Consider the following 22,601-nt stretch of genomic DNA (forward strand, 5'->3'; position numbering starts at 1 on the left):
TTATCGTCGCATCCGGCGCATGAGTATCGTAGCAACGAAATTTAAACATTCCTATGACAATAATATGTTCCTATGACAAATAGCGTGTTGGCGTTTCTCACGGTACCTACCCGTTTCTAACGGTAGCGAAACTAAGAAACGTATTTTTTTTTGACGAACACAGTATTTTGAAGGTGGTAGGAATCTTTGTGGTTCAGCGATCACCGACACACCTATTTCTACCATAACAGCTGTATTAAACGTTGTTATTTTCTGGTTTAAGGGAGTAGTAAGGGAGACATACTTTTCCGAGGCGTTCCGGTATAGTCCTCAGGGGTAGCGGCGCATCTGTAGCCGACCTCAGATAGGAATATCTAATCCTATCTAGGGTTGATTACAGATGTCTGTGGGCGGCAGTAGCCACTTACCATCAGATGGACTGCTCTGTTCCATATTGATTACAGATGTCCACATGTCAGGACTCGTTAGCTACTTTAATCTTATTAAAAATAGCCATTCCAATTCGTAAACGTGATTAATTACAGAAACAAACACGCCTAATGCACACGTCGCGGCGTTTTTAAGTGGAAATACGTAAATAAAACGCAAATAGGTGCGTCTAGTTCGAGAGGATTAATTAAAATAAGTATGTGACATTTTCACACGACATTCATTAGGAATATCGGACCATTAGTCATCGGATTCTATTTCCAATACCCCAAAGTTTTTCTGTTGAGATGCCAAAGTATCCCACGTTCTAGCGGACTCTTAATTAATTTTAAGTGACGCGCGTGATGGCTGAAAAGACAAGAATCAAGGGCCAACAAAAGCTAACAAACAACTGTCATCGCTTTGTTCTGTCAAACTGGACCGTCAACTGTCACACGTCAAAAGATGAGCTGAAACCGCTTTCAATTTGGGATATTAATGAATTTTTGTAAATGACCGACATGTAATTTTGGGATATTGTGAATATTTCTAGCGGTACGAAAACGTTGGATGTTTAAACAAACAGACAACTATAATGATTATAATACAGAAGAGTATTCGTAGTATTTTCGTATTCACTTTTTCTTTCATGTTAACAATTTTAAACTGTAACAGTCACATTAAAATACTGTTAGAAAATACATTCAAATTATTTTATCAATATCATTTGAATTAAGTATTTTGTGTTATTTTCATAATGTGCTATTTTTATAAATAATAAGTTCCCATTTATATAGTCACTGGCTGGTACGATTGTGTGAGTTAGCATAAAAAAGAAAAAGAACGTTCTTGACATTGGAGTTGTATTTTGAGTGAATAATAAAAGTTGTAAAGACGAAGATGTATTTTCATTTCAGTACATTATAGATGTCATAAACACAAAAACTACCAAATGGGCTTAAATTCACCCTCAAGTTTGCTGCAATTTAAGTCACCACCGAAAAATCCTCAATTTTAGAGTATTTTAGTAGAGTTCAAAGGATATTTTTGAAAAACACAGCGTTGTACGGAAGCGTACTGAAACTGGACACTCCGGAACGGTTTGTCCGTCTCCTGTGATCACAGTTCGCTGTGTGTAGTGCAGAATAATTGGTTTCGCACCTCCACGCCGTGCGATTCCCAAATATTGGCAACACCGAAACCGCCGTGCGAAAGTACACACGTTTTTATAGGTTTACAAATAGTGCGTCTGTCTGTATAATGAGAATAAATACACATATTTCTATAGCTATATAAATAAATATCGCTAAATCGTCTATTTTTAAAAAATGTCAATTTCTAGGTTTATCGCTGTTAATTGTCACATTACTAGTATGGGTCTCTTCTCAGTATGAGAAAGGTTTAGGACGCTTATACACAAGTGAGGATTGGTAGATATTGTATAACCTTGAGAACTTTTAGAGAAATCTAAGGAGTATAACTATCATGATGTTTTACTTCACATAATATATGTCAATTTTTAATACACACAAAATCTTAAGAGGAAAGTAGAAATCTTAGAGGCGTAACCAAGTCCGGGATTCGAACCGCGGATGTGGAAGTACGTCATTTAAACCATGCTAATACAGATTTAGTCTGGTTACGTTTTAGACGTACGAAAAAAATATTTTAACAATCTGTGTACTATATACATTTATACTGTGCAATCTGTTTGTCCAAGTTTAACCTAGAACAGACATTTACAGGACTTTTACGCGAAAAGAGAATTTTAGCTTCTTCTCCATAACGAAACACCTTGTGAAGTGGTGGTAGTTGTGACATTCAAAAAGTGCTCTGTAAAGAACCTGTTTTGAATAAAAAAAAATGATTTGATTAGAGAACCCTAAAATATTACCAACCCACTATCATACCAAAACCCATAGAGTTTGACGAACAAAACCACGGGCAACCACTACTAACAATCATAAATAAAACATCAAACACCCATCGTAAGATACAATTTTGCTAAACTGTCCCCCCATTAGTATGCCTCACGTAAAAATATTCAAATGGTATTGTGTATGGCGTTGGCGCATACGAATCGGTAACGAATCGACTTGGAATCGATTTAACAAGGTGTTAGTTTCGTTATCTGTGTGTTGTGACGTCAAAGTATTAAGACGAACGTCTACGAAGTAATGTAAGAGTAAACGAAAAATATCTTACATTCATGTGTGTGTGTGTTTTTTTTATAATATAAGAGTAGCAGGTGGACGTCACCTGATGGTAAGTGGCTACTGCCGCCCATGGACATCTGTAATCAACCCCAGATAGGATTAGATATTCCTACCTGAGGTCGGCCACAGAGGCGCCGCTACCCCTGAGGACTAAGTTGGAACGCCTCAGAAAAGTCTGTCTCCCTTACCACACCCTTCAAACCGGAACACAGCAGCGCCTAACACTGCTGTTATTAGGTAGAAATAGGTGTTACGGTGGTGCCGCCTGAGTCGAACCACAAAGGGTTATACCACCTTCAATTACATGTAAACCTAATTCTTTATGAAGTAGCAAGCGAGCAAGCAGTTCATCTGATGATTAGTAACCAGATGTTTTCAGTTTCAAATCTCATAAATAGATATGGACATGGAAATCTGTGACAGGGTTGGAGATTTATCTGAGGTTAGCTATAGAAGCGTTTCTACCCCTAACGTAGAAGTCTTGACAAACCTGTCTCTCTCTAGTCACATCCTCTAAACGGCACTTACAACGAATACAGCAACACCCAGAACTAGAATGGGAATTTAAATTCATTTTAGATTTTTGTTTGACCGGAGATCGAACCTAGAACCCTCTGCATTTGTATTGACAAATAAATCCCTATTTCAAGCGACATTTAAAAAAAAGTGATATTATTTTTACTGTTGCTTCTAAACGTCTTTTCAGAAAAAAGTCTGCTCGTCGTAAGTCATCCTTCATCAAACCTTACTTTCAAAAACTTCAAATATCGAAATGACTTATTCGGAAACTAGTAACATTTGTAGTGTGTCCGTATTGCCGTAATGTTGCATGTCATTAGCCCATACGATCGTCACGCGATGAATTTTACTATTTACCGGCTTCCACCGGCTTCAGGCTTCAGCTGGCTAGTAACCACTAGACTTACACGAAACGTTTTGTTAACATATAGCTTATGTTGTAATAGTGTTGAAGGGTTGTTTGTGTAAGATGATCCATTTGATGTTCGCGAGACTTAAGTTTAAGAGGATAGAACTATTTGTGGGTGTCATAGCAAATCATTTTTTTATTCAAAATAAGTTCTTTGCAGAGCACTTTGAATGTCATTACATCTACCACCACTTCACTAGGTAAAAAGCGTAACTAAAAGAAGTTAAGTAGACGAAAACTAAAAGAAGAAAGTAAGTGAAGTGAAAAGAATTTAAGAAAAGGATGAACCATTTGATTTAATTCCAAGGCGTAGTTTGGGGTGTTAGAACTCATCATGGGTTGGTTTCGCAGTCACCCCTGCGTTTTTTTTTCTTTTTACAATAGTGTTATGCGATGCTGTGTTTTGAACCAACTAGGTGTTTCAACTCAATCCTCAAGTGTCCTCAGGTAGACTTGTAATTCTATCTGGGCTTCATTATTGATATCCATGATTGGCAGTTGCTATTTACCATCAAGTTGAGTGCATGCACGTTTGCATACATAAAAAAAAAACAAAATATCTAATCCATCCGATAAAACTTCTACAGAAAACGCACAGTCAAATAGTACTAAAATGAAAACCAACATTCATTAGCGATTTAAAAAAAGCTAACTTCGAACACACCCTTACTTAACTTGTAACACACAATAAAAACTTACGGTCTTATTCATAAAAAGTTATAGCACACTTATAACGTTGCTATAGTACGATTGTCAAAAAGTGTTATTCATAAACGCATTTTAGGCACTAAACCGTTCTATAAACCTTCTATAACTTATAGAGGCCAGAACCCTACTATAACAGTGCTATAAGGCAAAGATGGCCGACTCTCAACAGCTGATTCGTGATTACTAACCTAATTTGACAATACGTTTTTAATAAATTATGTCAATGTCCATTTTGTATACAAACTTGAAATAATTTATTTTAATATCCGATAAATAACATTATTATATCACTATTTTAAATTACAATGCAAATTTTACAAAGCTTAGATTATTAAAAATCTAGAAAACCGTCCACTTCGAAGAACATTGCACTAAAGAGTGATCTGTTTTCATTAGACTATCGATTTAAGTGTCCCGTCCGTAGTTAGGACGCGCGTGCGGACGTAAGCATACAAGGCAAGAAAAATCGTCATATCATTATTATTAACAACTAGATGCCATCAACTTTACGTGACTTACAATTGAGATACACAACAATAATTCTAAGGGAGCTTTTCTGGAAATTCGCTCAGCAGGAGCTGACCGAATATTCTGTAACTGTGTCGAAAATTCGACACACGAAAGGCTATAGGAAGCGTTGTCGCTTTAATAAATCGACAGTAAATTTCATAATTGATCTCGTACGTAACGATCGTAAATTAGATCGCAGAGGTCCTGGTACACCTTCTGAAATACAGGGTTTACTGCCATAAGATATTGCGAATGTTTACAAAACGAAACTTAATTGAATTTAACTTTATATAATTATATCAATATTACATAAAACATTAATATCCAACCAATTTTCACTCCTTTATCTTTTAACAACTTTTGCTTCACATCCCATTTTAACAAATAAAGTATTTTTAAATTCGCGGTATTTACAAATACAATGACACTGACATGTGATTTGGTTTTATCGACAACCCATTGACAAGAATGTCAAGACAGAATATTTTTTAGTACGAAATAATGTCATTTAATGATGTTTATCTATGGATATTCGTCAATTTGTTCGCCGAACTTCACTATAATGGCAACATTTTCATTTATAGTTGACTTTAGCGACACATTAGTTATAGAAGGTTTATGGAACGTTTATGAATAAGCAATTTTATAGAACGTTTTATAAGCTTATTGAACACTTTAACTAATGAGTGCTTAAAACCTTCTATAAGCATTTTTTATGAATAAGACCGTTAGAAAATGATAATTTAAACAAATAATAATGAGTAAACCAACACGTCGGTACTAGGCTCCCATACATTGTCTGCGCTTCGCACAATGAGTGTTTTTAACCACTATTACGTGTTCAGGCCTCACGTGAATATTGATGAGACTTTACGAGTATCAGATTTAGTAACAATAGTTATTTTATTTTATTCATGTGAGGTAGTAGGCCTTTTGATTTATGGTCGTTTTTTAGTGTTTTATTTTGTAAACAATTATTGGTGAATAGAAAATATAATAAATGTTATTTATCGTTCAGAAATTGTCATTTGAATCACTAAACCACAGACAATATAGATATTGTAGGTACAATAAACAAATATGGCCTCAAATTCATAACAGACTTTCTACTAAGCACTATAATAGTCCTATACAAAAGTTTAGCCATATTTTAATTACGTTATAGGTTGAGTATATGTTTTTTATTTCTATAATTTAAGCTATTAATATATTTAAAATATTATAATATAGGTAAGTGACTATTGCTGCCCATAGACAATTGTAATTAACCCCAGATAAGATTAGATTTTTACCTAAGGTAGAGCACAGATACGCTGCTACCTGCAACCCTTGAGGACCAAGTTGTAATGCCTCCAATAAGTATGTCTTCCTTTCCAACAAGAACATTGCAGCGCTTAACACTACGAGTACACTATACTATTATTAGGCAAAATAGCTATGGCGATGGTGTGTTCGGAGTCTTTCGACAAACGGTTCTACCACCTTTATATGCGGTAACCACTCTTTTTTTATAATATAGGAGTAGCAGACGAGCATGCAGTCCAACTGAAGGTAAGTTGCTACTGCCGCCCATGGACATCTGTAATCAACCCCAGATAGGATTAGATATTCCTACCTGAGGTCGACCACAGATGCGCCGCTACCCCTGAGGACTAAACTGGAACGCCTCGGAAAAGTATGTCACCCTTACCACACCCGTCAATACGGCACACAGCAGCGCCTAACACTGCTGTTATTAAGCAGAAATAGGTGTGGCGGTGGTGCCACCGGAGACGAACCACAAAGGGTTCTACCACCTTTGTCACTCTACATTATAAGCAACATACTTATCTACTTCTAATATATAAGAAATGATTACTGCTGTCCATCCGAACCGCTTCCAATTAGAAATCTCAACACCACGCCTATATATAATTCCACTACATTTAAATGGCAAATGTCTCATATTTCCGATGTTCCCATGTCAAGTATTTACTCCTATAATAGGCTTCATTAATAACGTTTTTTGTTTATATTTATTTGCATAGACTAATGTTAGTCGGGTCGATAACCTGTTTTAGTTCTTGTTCGACTTGTTCTCATTTTGAACGAGTTTCTTTCGAGTGTGGGACTTCTAGATTTTTTCTCTTATGTCAGTTTTTTTAATATGTATTTTTATTAAGTGTGGGATATTTCGGATTTTTAAGCTAGTATTAATTTTAGATTTTTTATCTTTTCGTGATGTAACAGCATTTTAACTTTTAGTCATCTATGGATATCATAACTGATTTAGTAGTTCGTCTCCACCGATTTTTTTGTTCCACTATTGGGCATGGTTATATTGTAACTGGACAAAACCTGGGACATACTCCACCACTCTGTTCCAATGACGATTTGTAGAAGAATAAGTTATTTTGGTTTTACGAAAAACTTTATATATTTTATTTACGTAAAAAAAAAGCAGTGATAGCCTAGTGGTTATTAACTCGACCTCTCGATCGATGGCCCTCTGATTTTTCAAAGTTATGTGCATATTAGAAATTAATTATCACTTGCTAAACGGTGAAGGAAAACATCGTCAGAAAAACTGCATACCTGAGAGATTTAAAAAAAATTCTTAAAGGTATGTGAAGTCTACCAATACGCACTTGGCCAGCGCGGTGGACTATGGCCTAATACTTCTCATTATGAGAGGAGGAGACCCGTGCCCAGCAAAGGGACAGTAATGGGTTATTGATGATGATGATGATGATAATAATGATGATTTTATTTACCCCTGTACTTACTGTCTTACTTTGAAAACATATATTTACCCCTGTAGACAGTAGGTCTACTTTAAACACTTTCCTACTGAAAACATTTTTCCCAACTGCTAACCAAGTACCGTTTAAATCTATAAAAATGTCAGTACACTTCCAAACTTCTAAAACTTTCTTAACATAACTAGATTCAAAACACATAAATTCACACCGAGGTCCCGCGTTCAATCTTGATTCAGTTTTGCATAACACCCTCAGGGCGGAATCGGCAACAAAGTAAGTTCTAGTGGTCCCAAATTCGATTACTGATGGAGGGAAAAATTTAAGGGTTTGTGAGATACTTACAGTTCTTGTCTTAATGAATGCGATTAAGGAATAGACTTAATATGTAGCTTACCTATATCTAAGAGATTGAGTAGTAATTAGTAACTTAAGAGGAGAGTAGTTTACTAAAATCTTTCAGCATTCAAATTTAACGAAACGAAGTCGCAAACGAGGATGCAATCCACCTGGTGGTAAGTCGCCACTGACGTGATCTGACCTGTAACCATACCGAACAAGCTACCTGAAGTCGATTACAGATGTGTTTCTAACCCCGAGGACTCAGATGGTCGTCTCATATGTAAGACAGTCGTAACATGCTAGAAATAGCTGTGTGGTAAAAATGCTAAAATAACATTGCACCCATTTATTAGTTTCAAAGATTTACAAGTTATCTACCTGATTTATTCTCCGAAACTATAATATCACTAGTCGTAACTTTGTTTATCGTTATTTTTTTGAAAATGAAAGCAAAATATTCCAAAAATACATAAAAACTTTAAACCAGATTTGTCTGACAAAAGTTCTCCATTTGATTTTGCATAACGTTTGAGGGCTCCAAAAATCGGCTAACAAAGTAACACTTCGGTGAAGTGGCGTCGAGTGGTCTCAGATTCGATTACCGACTAGTGCAGGGGCAATAACTCGGTTTGAGAGGTTATTCGATTTAGAGACGATTACAATACGCAAGTGTCGTTGAGGTGCGGTTTGGGGTACTGTTACATTGGGGAGAATTGCGTTGATACATTTTAATTTTTTTATTTCTACTTCGAAGGAAGTGATCTTATTGTAGACTGTGTTGCCGTCTTACGGATAAAGTTTAAAGTCGATAATTTGAAGTGTTATTTCAGTGACTAATTTAAAACACAATTTGTACAAATTAATAATAATGTATTACTTATTTAACAATTTTAAACGTTGCAGGAGAAAGAGGAGGATATCATGAAGATAAATTATTAAGACAGGTCTTAACAAAAGTAATTAAAGAGTATTATTATTATTAGTAACAAGACTTGGTAAAAAGTAATAGTGACATTAAAATTAAAATAGGATCAAAGACAAACACATCGCAATCAAATTAAAAAAAAACACACGAAAATCTCAATAACAAGAAAATACAGCGCACACGTAAATTTCGTAGGGGAATTACCTTGAATTACGCTATAAACATTCAACACATGAACGAGACACCGTGGCCTCGTAACGGAGCGCTCCCTACAGCCCTCAGGACCCTTCGACACTTTTAAGGGCCCATGAACCAGATCGTAAAGACTTTAAGATCTTGTGTAAAATTAGTAGATTTTAGATAGCAACTTTAGTGTGCAATGAATTTAGTGGGATGTGAGCGGTTCGAAAATAGCGGAAAATAGGGTATGAGAATAAAGTGTTAATATTGAGTGGTCAACTCATTAATATAAAGCTACAACTTGTTATGTCTTTTCTGGGAACTTCTTCCCAAGTTATTATATTCTAGTAATCCATGATGAATCCTAGAACACTTAATGTCCCATTACCCAGGAGTGGGTCTCAATGAGAGAGATGACTGAAGCCTCAAAAGAGAAGAGTACGAAATGATTATACTAATACATTTGTATAGTGTGGTAAGGGAGACAGACTTTTCCGAGGCGTTCCAGCTTAGTCCTCAGGGGTAGCAGCGCATCTGTGGCCGACCTCAGGTAGGAATATCTAATCCTATCTGGGGTTGATTACAGATGTCCATGGGCGGCAGTAGCCACTTATCATCAGGTGGACTGCATGCTCGTCTGCTACTCTTATATTATAAAAAAAAATATATATTATTTCAACTACAGCCATAAAAAAATATTGTAATAAAAGTTTGTCACATATTTATGTTGTGTGTTATTTAATTGGTTTTGAAATAACATTTTTAGAATAACTAAGACAAATCAATTAGAAAACACTATTTCCAAAAAGAAAAACTCGCAAAACCTAACCCACAAAATATATTTCGAATCAAAACCAAAAAACCGGACCCAAGAACAAGATACAAGATTCATAAAAATTGTAATAAGCGAGCAAATTTTCATAAATTACCGTCGTGAACATGCTATGGCACAATTTGGGAGGCTCATCCCTTAGAGAACCCTTCGACAGGGAATGGGCGATGAAGGAAGCATCAGACGGCAAGACGCCGATGTATAAAATCAGTATGAGCGTTAAATAAAGCCCTACGACCCATAAAACAGTCAGCCGTTAGGGATCTCTTTGTTTAGGATGGCGCGATTAGGGTATCTGTGGCATCGAAGGGAATATCATAAGGGACGGATGACTTGTTAAGATTGTAACGGGTTATGGAAATGTAGACAATGAGTTGGAAAATTAGACAGTTGTAATTGTTGAGGTTGAAGATTTGTATATTATGGAAGTAGTAGGGTATAAATCTTTGTACTATTAAGGGCCTTCTGCCGGTCATGGATAGATAGAAGCAGAATTTTACTAAAGAAGATTACAGATACGATGCCTTGGTAATAGTTCACATAAAAATGAAGAAGTTGGTTGTACTACACCTTCAAATACAAACATAGCACTAGCATACAGTAGTTCAAGTGGAAAATAGGTAGATTCATGCTGTTGAAAATGAAACTCTTGAAAGAGAACTAAAATTAAAGAAGACAACACTGTAATACTGTAATAGCCATTGCACCACAGATGTTTCGTGCAAGAAATTAAACGACGCTAATAACAATAAAGAAAATAGAAAACAAAATCAAGGCAGATTCAGTATCAATAAAAAGTATCATAACTTCATAACGAGATCATGCGAGCTCCATCATAAAAATCGAATAGCTCATAAACAAGTCACTCGGAGCCCTCGGACAGAAACGGTAACATCATGTTACGGATGAAGGCGAGAAGTTTCCTCGGCTCAAGATCTCTTGTCTTTATTTAATCATCGTGCAATTGAATGGCCGCAGTCTCCGGTTGACAAATTCGCACGCCCTCTACATCGCCTTAAACGCGCACTTAACCGTACCCTTCCTTCACCCTCGGACGCCTCCATTCTTTTTATATCGCAACTTTATTAACGCATAAAGGTCTGGTGATGGCCCTTTAAGAATTAGGATGCGTCCCGCGGCCAGCTCGCTCGAGCTGAACAAATGGAGTGTCGGAACGACTCCGAACCCGCGCATCCCTCGCAATTAATGCTACCGTTATCGTCGCTTCTCTATTTGAATTTCGAACTACATTCAAAGTTCTATCTGCGCGGCTTCGATTCAAATTTCAAAAATTAAAAATCTCCGATCGTTCTCGTATTCCACTGTTGTTTTTAAAACCGGTGGCCGCAAGTAACGATGTTTTTGTGACGATTCCCGGGAACCGACTTTTTTGAAGCGAACGGCGGCGAACGGCTCGTTTAAGAGTGAATAAAATGGGAAGAAAATAATTCTATTACGAATGTTGTACACGGAATAAAGGGGGGAAAACGTCCCGATACGAGTATCGACGCCGTGAAAGCAATCGGATTTACATGTCTACCGGCAGTGTACTAAAACGAAATCATGAATGAAGCGCAGTATAGGAAACCCAGAACATTATCCTTATGCTCCCATTTTACGACCTTTACCCCCATCCAGAGGAAAGGGTCACATCGCTGCGACACGCTGTAAAACGTCCCCGTCCCGCTCGCACACGGGGCGTGCTCGTAAACGCGAGCGAGATAATCACGAAGATGAGTCGAAAATTATTTTTTTTATTATCACCATCGGCGGTGCTCTTTTATTTCCTTTTTACGGTCCGAGTACCTCATAAAAAGACAATAAACTTACTATTTACAGACCATCAGGAAATTGTTAGCCGTAGAGGTCTCTTTACGACACATGTTTGCGTGGCGGAGAGGAGCCCAAGTGATGCACTCTTTACGATTGACGCGCGCGTAAAAGTGTAAGGAATGATACATTTTATCTGCTAGTTACTTCGCGTGGCTTGCCCTCAGTGAAAGACAATGGAGTGAGGAATGGGGGAGCTTAGTGTTTGATGGCCGATATTGACACATCTAAGAATATTATGCCTTAAAGAGTAGCAGTACTCTGCTGCTACTGTTCTGATTGGGAATATGTGGTGAATCAGGTTCACGTCTTCACAATATTAGTTCCCAGAGGAATCGGTACCATATACCCACAAGAGGTGTAAAAGCCTGGTCTAGCAATGAGCTTTTAAAGACTTAATGGCCTCAATGTATCAGTAACTTTTGTTCAATTTCAGGTTCAACATTGTGATCTAAGGGTTACTTACAAACGCCCATAAGCGGTAATGACTACTTTAAGTGCTGCGTAACAAATCAACAAACCATTTATATTTTTTTCAGTACCCATATATGAATTTTATATACGGAATTAGCGCCACATAACGCGCAACAGCCAAACAGATCATCCTTACACGTTAATAACGCGAAACTGAGCAAAGTTATTAGTTCATGAATAACGAATAAAGATTAAACGCTCGTAAACCGATATCGAGCGGTTGTTGCGTGCAATAAAATTTGGAGAACGCTCCGTTTATCGCCGGCTTTATCCGCGGAATCACTTTAAATAATAACGCCATCTAAAAGATTAACAATAACTTTAATATTTGTTATATATTTGACCACGAATGTGTTTTTGATTTTTGAAACGAAAGTTTAATTGAAACTATGCTGATAATACATATCGATTCATATATGTATTATTAAAGGTACGAGTAGGTACTTAAAATATATCTAAGATAATCCGATGTGTATCAAGAGTTATTCATGAATATTTGACCACGAACGATGTGTTTCCATTTGAAATATAAGTTTAATTGAAATTCCGTTAAAAATACGTACCAATTTATATTTTAATAGGGAACACATTTCAATAAATATCATAAGATAATTCTATGTGTACCAGGAATCAAATATCAATAAGATTTTAAATCTTTGAATGCAAATCAAATGTAGTCAACTACACGGATTTTATCAATGCTAAGAGGATAATATCCGCAGCATTGTTACTGGAACAGCACCGAATACTTTTATATCTCCAGACATTGAACGTGTCAGACACAGCCAGCGACAGACAACATCATACTTTTCTATACAAAATGATAAAAACATTATATAGCAAAACACTATTTTGTCTGCTGCAACACGCGTCTAACACGCTCTACGTCTGAAACACTTAACAAGCTTAAAACAAAAAAACAAACCAATAATCACACTTAATCCAATATACCGTACCCAATCTGACGTATTCAAAAATAAATCCTTTGAATTGAAGTGGGAACATATCGTAAAACAATTAGCTGGTAATCCAGCGGTAATTTACAGCGGCCGCCAGATCGGTGCTAAATCATAAAAAGAGCGTTAACACATATTAGTTAAGTGGGTTTAATAACTATTATTATGCCTCTCCACGGATTCCTCAATAAAAACGCAGTTTAAATAAGGCTTGACTAAATTGAGCGGTTGGGTTTTGGTTTCACGGTTTTGGATTGTTTCGCTGTTTCTAGTACGATTTACGATATTAAGTCGGTCTTTTAATCGGGAAGTTTGAATCCTAGACCTAAGATTTTTTAGTTCGGTGTAAATTAATTATCATTATAATTTCCTATAATGGTGCAAGGAACTTCATATATGCTCAGGGTAGAAAGTCTATTTTATATCCGAAAACAAAATGTTTCATTGAGATTCAATATTTTTTTGTATCACGCAAATAAACACTTTTAATATGGAAATAATTTAAAAAAATACAATCAGTTATTTTTTATTAAGAACCAAAGGAAAAGTGGGTAATCCTGAAAATGTACGCAAGATTAGGTAAAACTATAGATAACTATTAAATGAAACTGCTGACTATTTATGAGTCGTACAATTTAGTCAAAAATGCGAAAGCGGGTGTCAAGAGCCAAAGAGTTGGTACCCGCCCAAAATACCGCGACGGCTCCCGAGGACCTATCTCGTACATCACCCACTTGTCGCACCGAAACTTACAAAACGATGGACTATGAAAGATTTACTCGCTTAAGACAATATTGAAAAAAATTAACCAATTTTTGGACGACGTGTTTATGTTATAAGTAATTTTATTATTAATTATAATTTAGTTTTACTTTAGTTTACTTTGCATGACATAATAATACAGCATGTATTTTTTTCAAAATAAACTCGTTAGATAAAAAAAATACTTCAGTAGATATTTTGCATATAAGTATTTTGAGTTGACGTAATAATTAAGGCATTGAATATCTAACTGCCGAGCTGCAGTCTGGTTGAGTTGGGCAGACATAACAATTTGAGGCGCTCTTCAGAAGCAGGAACGAATTTCTGATCAACCTCAGATGGGACTCCTGTCCTTTTTGGAATCCAGTAAATGTCCATTTGTGACAGCCGCTCATCAATATGTAGGCTGCATTATTATTTGAAACTTTCGACTTATTGATACACTTAAACTGTGTATTGACACGTCGTTTATTAACCCTTGCGGATAAACAACTAGAAGTCGCTCGTAGATGGTAGAACAAGTCCCTAACACAAGAGAACAATTTATTTTCGCGCTAGTTTGCGATTGCGACATTAGGGGTTTGCAATATCTTGGAGCACGGCCTTCGGGCGCCAAGGATTTCAATATTGTGAATTCCAAAGATGCCTTCGCATAATGAATTTTGGGATTGTCTTGCGGTTTTTCGGTTCAGACCCTCCGTATTCAGTTTATCAGTACATACGGCCTATGTAATGGAGAACGGAATATCTTCGAGTTTTTCGAGGTACGAGTACGTCGCGGCCTGACACCGTCGTTACACCAAATATATGATAATAAGGGACGGTATTATTTAGGTCCGACGATTCGTATGATAAAACTCAACCAGTGATATCTCCAGCAAACAATTCCTATGGAGATTCCGGTCTTGTTTCGGGGTTAAATCTGGGGAATGATATATAAGGGGCAGCGGGAATTTTTCCTTATGCGAAAATATTGTGCAGAGAAATATGAGTTTGGTTTGGCAGAAATTGGAGGGTGCGCTCCGGTGCCTTTCTGTTCGAGATGTTTTGCTGAACGAGTCGGTTCGAGTTCTCGTAAACAGTTTTGTGAAGCTTTCAAACAATTGGAACTTTGGAATTCTATGTTTCAAGTATCAATTTCTTTAAGCGAAAGATAGTTTGGACTAAACATTACGAAGTAAACAGTATAATTAAAAAAAGATATAAGCAATATCACGTGCAATTTACGAATAATATTACGAAATGACGTCTTCTACTTTCATAATAATTAATAACTGGAACATATAAATTTTAGTTATTAATTGGATTTAAGTACAATATTAATAGCAACTTCCAATTAAAACGGAAGGAGTGAAATGCTTTCCGGTCTTTCGACTCTTCCTTTACCGATTTACTCTAACGATTATCGGATTTATGTAATTTACTATTAAATATAAAAAAACGTGTCCGTCTGTAGCTCAAAAACCAGAAATAAATAATAATGGGACTGTCTTAATTACCAGGGCCGCATAGGCGGGAGGTATTAGAAATCGGCGCGTTAAGAAATTCGAAAATGGAACGGGTTAATTTTTTAACGTTGGCGGTTCATTCGTTGTTCCCAGTTTACGGGCCGCGGTCGCCCGAGGCGGGACCGTTCTAATTAAAATCGCCCAGTTCCTCCGCTATTCATTTTCATCCTTTAAAACGCTTTTTGTTAGCGTTATTGTTGTGGCCGACTAATTTACATGTTAATGAGATGGCCGACGTAATCAAATCGGGAATCGATCACCGTTCAATACGTAATTTGCTTTAGTTAAATACTGGGAAGGACCCTATTGATCTTGTTCACAACGAGGTAATAACTAATGGACTTTACGTTTACGCCTATAATTGTCCGAATTAAAAGTCCTACAAGCAAAAAGTGCTGCAATGATGAACTAGTAATTTGTTTTGACAATGGCTAAATCAATTATGCCGTTAGGTGTTATAAATTTATACACAAATTTCATTTGAAAATTGAAATTGAATTTATAATATTATTTTAAATAATAATAACAACGTTCGCCTTGCTATGCTTTAATCGAATATTTTTCGCAAATTTATTATTAAACTCGTTATCAATCACTAAGTCAAAAATTACAGAATAAAACTAAAACAAACTCAAAACAAACTAAACACAAAGTTGCCCAAAGTCATGACCTCATCACCAAAAACAACAGAGCTACCAAAAAAGTACCAGGAGCGAAGTATTTGTTTTTAAAAACATTCCTAATGCCTATTAGCATTATTACAATGGTACCAGGGAGGCATGAGCGGCCGAGCTTCTTTGTCCCGCGATTATGTATGCAAATGACGCTCACTACACCTGTGACTCTGTTCTCCTGGTAAACAATAACAGATGGAAATGGGAAACATTGCTTTCCCTTTGTTTGTGGTACGGCTACCGGTTTTAGAATATAAACGGCTACTGCGGAAACGGTGAAAGAAAAATTTGTAAGTGTCAAACGTACAGTGTCGTATTGTTTGCGGTTTTTCGATTTTTATTAAAAAATCCTACATGGTTTAGAAGTAAAACATAGTCTATGTTATTCCTGGTCAAATTCACTATTTTTAAGTGAAAGTTTCGTCGAAATCGGCTTAACCATTCCGAAGACAAACCACTACAAACAAACCACACCTATTTCTACCTAATAACAGCAGTGTTAGGCGCTACTGTGTTCCGGTTTGAAGGGTGTGGTAAGGGAGACAGATTTTTCCGAGGCGTTCCAACTTAGTCCTCAGCGGTAGCGGCGCATCTGTGGCCGACCTCAGGAGGAAAAAAAAAGATTTCTAAAACTGGTTTTTGGATACAGAGTGATGCATAAAATCGCCTCAATTATTTTTGTATAGATAAAATGGTATCCTAATTTACATATACCAGACTAGAATTAAAAATGAAACAATGTCATAACATTAAAAACAAGTTTAAATATAATCAAGTAACTGTATATCGAGGAACTAATTATCGTTTGAATTTGAACGTAATGAGGCAAGGTAATGGATCGTTTAATTAAAAATCGACCTCTTTTTAACTAAAGCTCGTTTTAACTAATCTGATCTAGTTGTAGAAGTAGTAACCAAATAGGCTCCTAATTGGTAATCATTATAATGTGTACATTACATTAGATATAATTCAATTGCAGATATTTCCAATTCATATTTCTATCTATATCTTCGTTCAAAGTCTTGTAGCAGCAATAGGAATTACTAAGGTAGAACATGGGGCATTCCAATTTAGTATTCAGTAGTGGAAGAGTATGTCCTTATACTACTGCGACTCCTGCTCCTGCTGCCTGGTTATTACCAAATGTTTAAAAGCCGCATCCGCAGCCGCGAATTTCTTTGGAAAAGAGGTAAAAAATCTTGGCAACACCAATAAACAATTTGACCTTATAGGCTCACACAAAACATTGCATATCTATTTAGCAGGTACATTATAATTCGAAAAAATATAGCTATAATGTATGCACATTGCACATACTAACATGCAAGCATATCAGGTTACAATTGTCCAATTTATCCGCGCAGTCCCGAGGCGTGAAAACTGACAGCCCGCTCATTTTCGCCCAGTATCGTTGCACGTAACGCCAGTGTTGCCACATCAACTTCATTTTTTAACAACACTACACGTTACTGTATGCCACGCACTTGCAACACTATACGCCAGATATAATCGAAGCAAATTAAATGTTGGTTTTTTGCCTATTTTGTGTAACGAGCGTGAAATTTTAATTTTAATTGCGATAATTTTGCAAAGAAAGAAACTTTTTTATCTTCAGCACTTTATATAGAACTTTCTTCACAAATATTTTAATGGCTGATCGTAGATAAAAATAAGCACAAATGCACTTTTTTACTTATATTTGCATAGTTTTACATCGTTTTAAAGTAATACTAACCTATATGATGTACATACATTTCTAATGAAATAATTCTTATAAGAAATATTACTAATGATATTTTACTAGAATTTATATAAGAAATGGATTCTAATAAGACAGTACTTTTTTCAAAATCTAATTGTAATTAATGAATAATGATGCACCTCTTACAAGTTCAAAAAAATACATGCACTTTAAAATCAATACAATTTTTATACGAACCCTTTTAAATAACATTTATAATTGCCTGGCATTATAAAATATAATCATTGCATGTCACATACATGCAATGATTATATTATAATGTCAACTACAAAAACTTTTGTCATTATAATAAAAAACAAAGCGTTTTTAAAAATTCTCATAGAATAAGTGCAGACAAAAAACCGATGACACGTGGTGGCATTCAGTCTATGGGCAGGACGTGACATCTGTCAAAATTGAAGCGCCTAATTCATTATCTGTACTTATAAGAAATAAGTCCTACATTTCGAATTTAAATAAATTTTCTTTTTTATATGACAAATTTATTTAAAGACAATTGCATTTTTAAAAGCTAACATTTTCTAAGCTCAGGCTGAATGTTTTTCAATCTAGCTGTTTGCCTTCCTTGTAAAAACTAAAACTGATTTTGCAAAGACGTTTGATGAAGCAACACTTTTTACGAGGAATAACTCTCTTACTTTCGACCCCAGCTTTTTCTTTATAAATCTACTCTATACTCAAGTACTTTATTACCCTGCCAATATTGATTTTATAATTTCTACGAAATTTATAATTTGTATGAAAATACACAGGTAAAGCCGCGAGCAGCAACTAGTGTTATAATAAGACATCAAGTTCCTACAATAATTTGGTGCTATACTTTTGATAGCTACAGCCTATGACTATGCTATACAACTTTAAACCTTATTACATTAGAATAGAGTCGTCGTGAATTAAAACAAGCACAATGACATTGTAAGTGATCAACATACAATCGTCACGTTATCTCACTGTTTGCAAATCAAGGCGGGAAGCGACGCCATTGTGATTAGCATCTTTTTGACCGCGCTCTAAATTCAAATATAGAGCGAACGTTGGTGGTCCTTTTCTTGTGAGTTTATGCTAAGGTAAGTTCCTTTTCAGCCAGTCTTAAATTATCAACCAAAATAATAAATACTTTTTGTTAAATAAATATACAGTGATATGTGTTGTGGAATTAAGTAGCGACCGAAGTATATTAAATTTTAGTTGTATTTTATACCTAAACATTAAAAATAAAATGAACTCTAATTCAGTTTCAATAAAATATTATTAAAAGTCTTATTTTGCAATTTTTATGGGTTATTTGCTGAATGGTCCTGACATACCCGTATTGAGGCGAAAGCTTAGGGAGTTTCTCGAGAGTAGAGTTAAAGCCGATTACTTTATCACGCAAGTGTATGGCGGCAAAAATGTTTAAAATTTTCAAAATATTTACCATTATCATTATACATTTATATGAATTTAGATAAATTCAGAAACTGAGAATTTATTGTGAATTAAGTTATTTTTAGTAGGTAATGATTAAGATATTGAAAAATCCAAAACTATTGATTCGGTACGATTTAGGCTGTTAAAACTACATTTCATATAATTTTGTAATTTTTAAAACTTATAACAAAAAAATCAAAATTTAAGTCTTTTACGACGAAAACACCGTAATATTCGAAGCGAAAAGCTTACCCAAAAGCTCGCAAGAGTTAAAGCCGATTACACCAAGTTGTTATCGCAAACTTGGAGAATTCCGCCATACCGCGCTCCGCCGAGCGGCTAATTTCTCCGCCGACGTAATTAAATGTATTTTTAGTTGCGGTTAATGATTATTTCACACTAACTTCGAACGCTTTGAGGCTGCCCTTTGTGCTTTTAGCCTTACGTCTCAAAATAGTATTGTTTAATAAGTAGAATATTTTGGTACGCTTGTGACTTATTCGTGAAAACTGCTGAAGATTTTTAATGAATAAAAGTTAATAAAACATTGATTCATTTATAATTATAATTTAAATAAACTATATTTTCGATAAATATCGACAATTATTATTAAAATTTATTACGAACTACTTGGTCTATATGCAACAGAATTAACGAAACATTATTTGTATATGGTAAAAAAATAAATGACCAAATAACACAATAATCCAAATTCAAAATAATCACTGCGTCACCCGCAAAGGCATTCCCGCGTCATTTCGGCGTTCTAAATTCAAACTTCGCGGGGGACGCGGCTCCCTCACTTCGTTTCGTTGAAAAAATATAAATATCGATTGTAACATATTCACACGGAGCGAAAACAGCGCAGTGATAAATCACCTTCGGGAAATTAAAACTGTCTTTAAAACAATACTTTCTTTGCGTCCGAATGCGCCCCCTGTAGCGATTCTATCTCTTTCGCGCGTTTATAATTTCAATACTCTCATCTCGCTCTACTTTAACAGGAAATAAAGAAGGGAAGATACGACATTAGTTCAATGAAGCTTTATTTAGATATTTGCGGCGATAACACGCTCCTTTTAATTATATTACTTTGAAACAATGTCACTCTCAGGTATACCTATTAAATGATTTACTTATAGATAAATTTCATTGAAGTCCATATTAGCCACATAATTAAAAAAATCTTAGGTTTTATAAAAAAAGAACTTGCCAGTTACTGCGATATTAACGTAAGTATCTATATTAAAAATACTTTAAATTATTTAAACCCCATAAAGTCGTCTTTTACGATCACGAACGATTAACTAAAAGAAACTAACAAAAGTTATTAAAACATTTTCCCCGCGTTTCGGATGCACAGATCTGATAATTAAAAACATCACAGATACATTAACGAGAGCGCTCCAAATCTAATTTCTTTCGAAACAAAAAAAATCTTAATTACTTTTTCTGTCTATCACAAAAAGCGGGAGATAAGACTGTTTTCGAAACCTCGTTATCAACGGCACCCTAGTGCTTGCACCCTTCTTTCGTCTTTTTTCCTTTTAAAACCCCCTAGAATACCTATCGCGCGTAATTTAAAGATAACTAATGCTCCCAGTCATTAGGGGACGTTGAAGAAAGTAAGAAATGAGAAAGAAATGCAGGCAAATGCATTTTTAATATTAGAAACTCGATTCCGAATCGATTCTCTCGTTTTGATACGCCGTAATGGAAGGTGTTGGCTGGATGTTTTTAAAGTGTAGGTATGCTATAGGTCTCCCCCAGTTGTGGGATATTAACTTTTTGATAAATATTAAGTCGTGGTTTTTAAGATAATGTATAAAGTAGTAGCACACCCGTTCTAATCTTGATAAACTATTTTCAGAATGTTTTTGAAGAAACTAGGATTAAGTGGGAAGAAAGTTCACGTAACTTATAAACTTGATAATACGGAATTACAATATTGTTCATTCAGACAATAATAATAAAAATCATTGTATCTGTTGCTTTTATTTTCCGATAGTGATGCCCGTTGGTTTCATATGGGACGCAATAACATGCGTACGATCTCATTCTGTGCGCGTCGCTTTAATTTTTTTATTTCCTGCCACGTTTTACGATGTCCCCGGCTCGTCATCGCGGGACATAAAGCTGTTCAGAAATATTTATTACAATTAAAAATTTTACGACCCAATAAAAACTATAAATGTAAAAATCTCTCCGCCATTGTTGAAATAGGTCTAATTGACCGACGGTGCCAACGACGTTTAACGATCCCAAAAAAGTTGTAAAAAAATTAAATTAAAAATGCCCTCCATGGCACTACAAGGTGTTTATTTTTTGTTGAACAAGAAATGTATAATAATCCTACGGCAGTAAAATACTATCGGACGTTTACGACAAATTCACGCGAGACTTACTTAATAAATCCGACAGAATGTTGGAATTTATGCGCGCAAAGCAAGACAGTAGGTAAAAAGGAATCTTTTATGAGGCAGTAAACCGACTCAGAATGCGGCCGGGACTCGGGATAATTCGGGAAAATCCGACCGGATTTTAATTAAAATTATTCAAATACTTTAAAATTGGTACCCTCATTAGAACTTGTCCGGGAGAATCAGGAAACTTTAACTGAAACTTGACCGAATCTTGCTAATATTTGTTAAGTAAAATTCGTGGAAAATGTCCTTAAAATCTTTAGAACTTCCAGGTCTTGCAATTTGTACATAATAATGCTATTATATTAAAGTTATAGACAATACCACCTCAGGATAACTCAATGACATTTTTTGTAGTAAGAATGATAAATAGCAAACTTTACCATAGACAAAAAACTATCTAAAAGGCCTATTGCCCATAAAGTTACCTTCAACAAATCCATTAAAATTAAACATGGGCACATTACTAGGAATTAATCCACCTAATTATAATTTTTCAAGCACCGACAGAATAATTTTCATTATTATAATCTGTGGACATTTATATTCGGGCGGCAACACTAAAAAGAAAACGGGAAGTGTTGCCAGTTGTTTTCATTATTATTTTTCCATGCTCACGTTTAGGAAATATTGTGACGTTGCTGTAGGAATGTTAAAAAGTGGTCTTGATTAAATAAAACGTCGCCATGTTAGAGGGGGGAGCACGTGATGAGAATTAGGCATTAAGGGTCTATAAACTGAACGGTAAGTAATGGTTCACTAAACTTTAAAGATTTACGTGGGGCGCTAAATGATGTAAGAAATAAGTTTTGTCGGTAATTCATAATTATTTTTTATGCTACTCGAACTAGTGCGTACGATGATCATTAGACTCCTCGAAAAGTCATATTAATATGGTTAATGAAATATCTAAAACTTAATCGTATAAAGCTTACCATCATCATACTCCGTTTTCAAAGCAAATTCTCTTACCTGTAAAAGAAATAAAATTTATTTAAATTACACAGAAAAAAAA

The 22,601-nt window shown here is 35.4% G+C and overlaps 2 protein-coding genes across 6 annotated transcripts in view; both read right to left on the bottom strand.

Annotated features, from left to right (window-relative positions):
- Positions 1–22,601, bottom strand: part of hth (Meis homeobox homothorax) — a 349,085-nt gene that overhangs the window by 191,481 nt on the left and 135,003 nt on the right. The window lies entirely within an intron of this gene.
- The window catches only part of Bmp-2 (bmp-2 protein), a 312,520-nt gene continuing 301,883 nt past the window's right edge, over positions 11,965–22,601 (bottom strand). The window contains exon 4 of the transcript XR_012102300.1: positions 11,965–11,975. The gene's annotated coding sequence lies outside the window, so the exon portion shown is untranslated. The remainder of the gene's footprint in view (positions 11,976–22,601) is intronic.

The sequence above is a fragment of the Epargyreus clarus genome, unplaced genomic scaffold, assembly GCF_041222505.1.
Source record: "Epargyreus clarus isolate Ecla_fem2 unplaced genomic scaffold, WU_Ecla_fem_2.2 ptg000006l, whole genome shotgun sequence".
Lineage (NCBI taxonomy): Eukaryota > Metazoa > Arthropoda > Insecta > Lepidoptera > Hesperiidae > Epargyreus > Epargyreus clarus.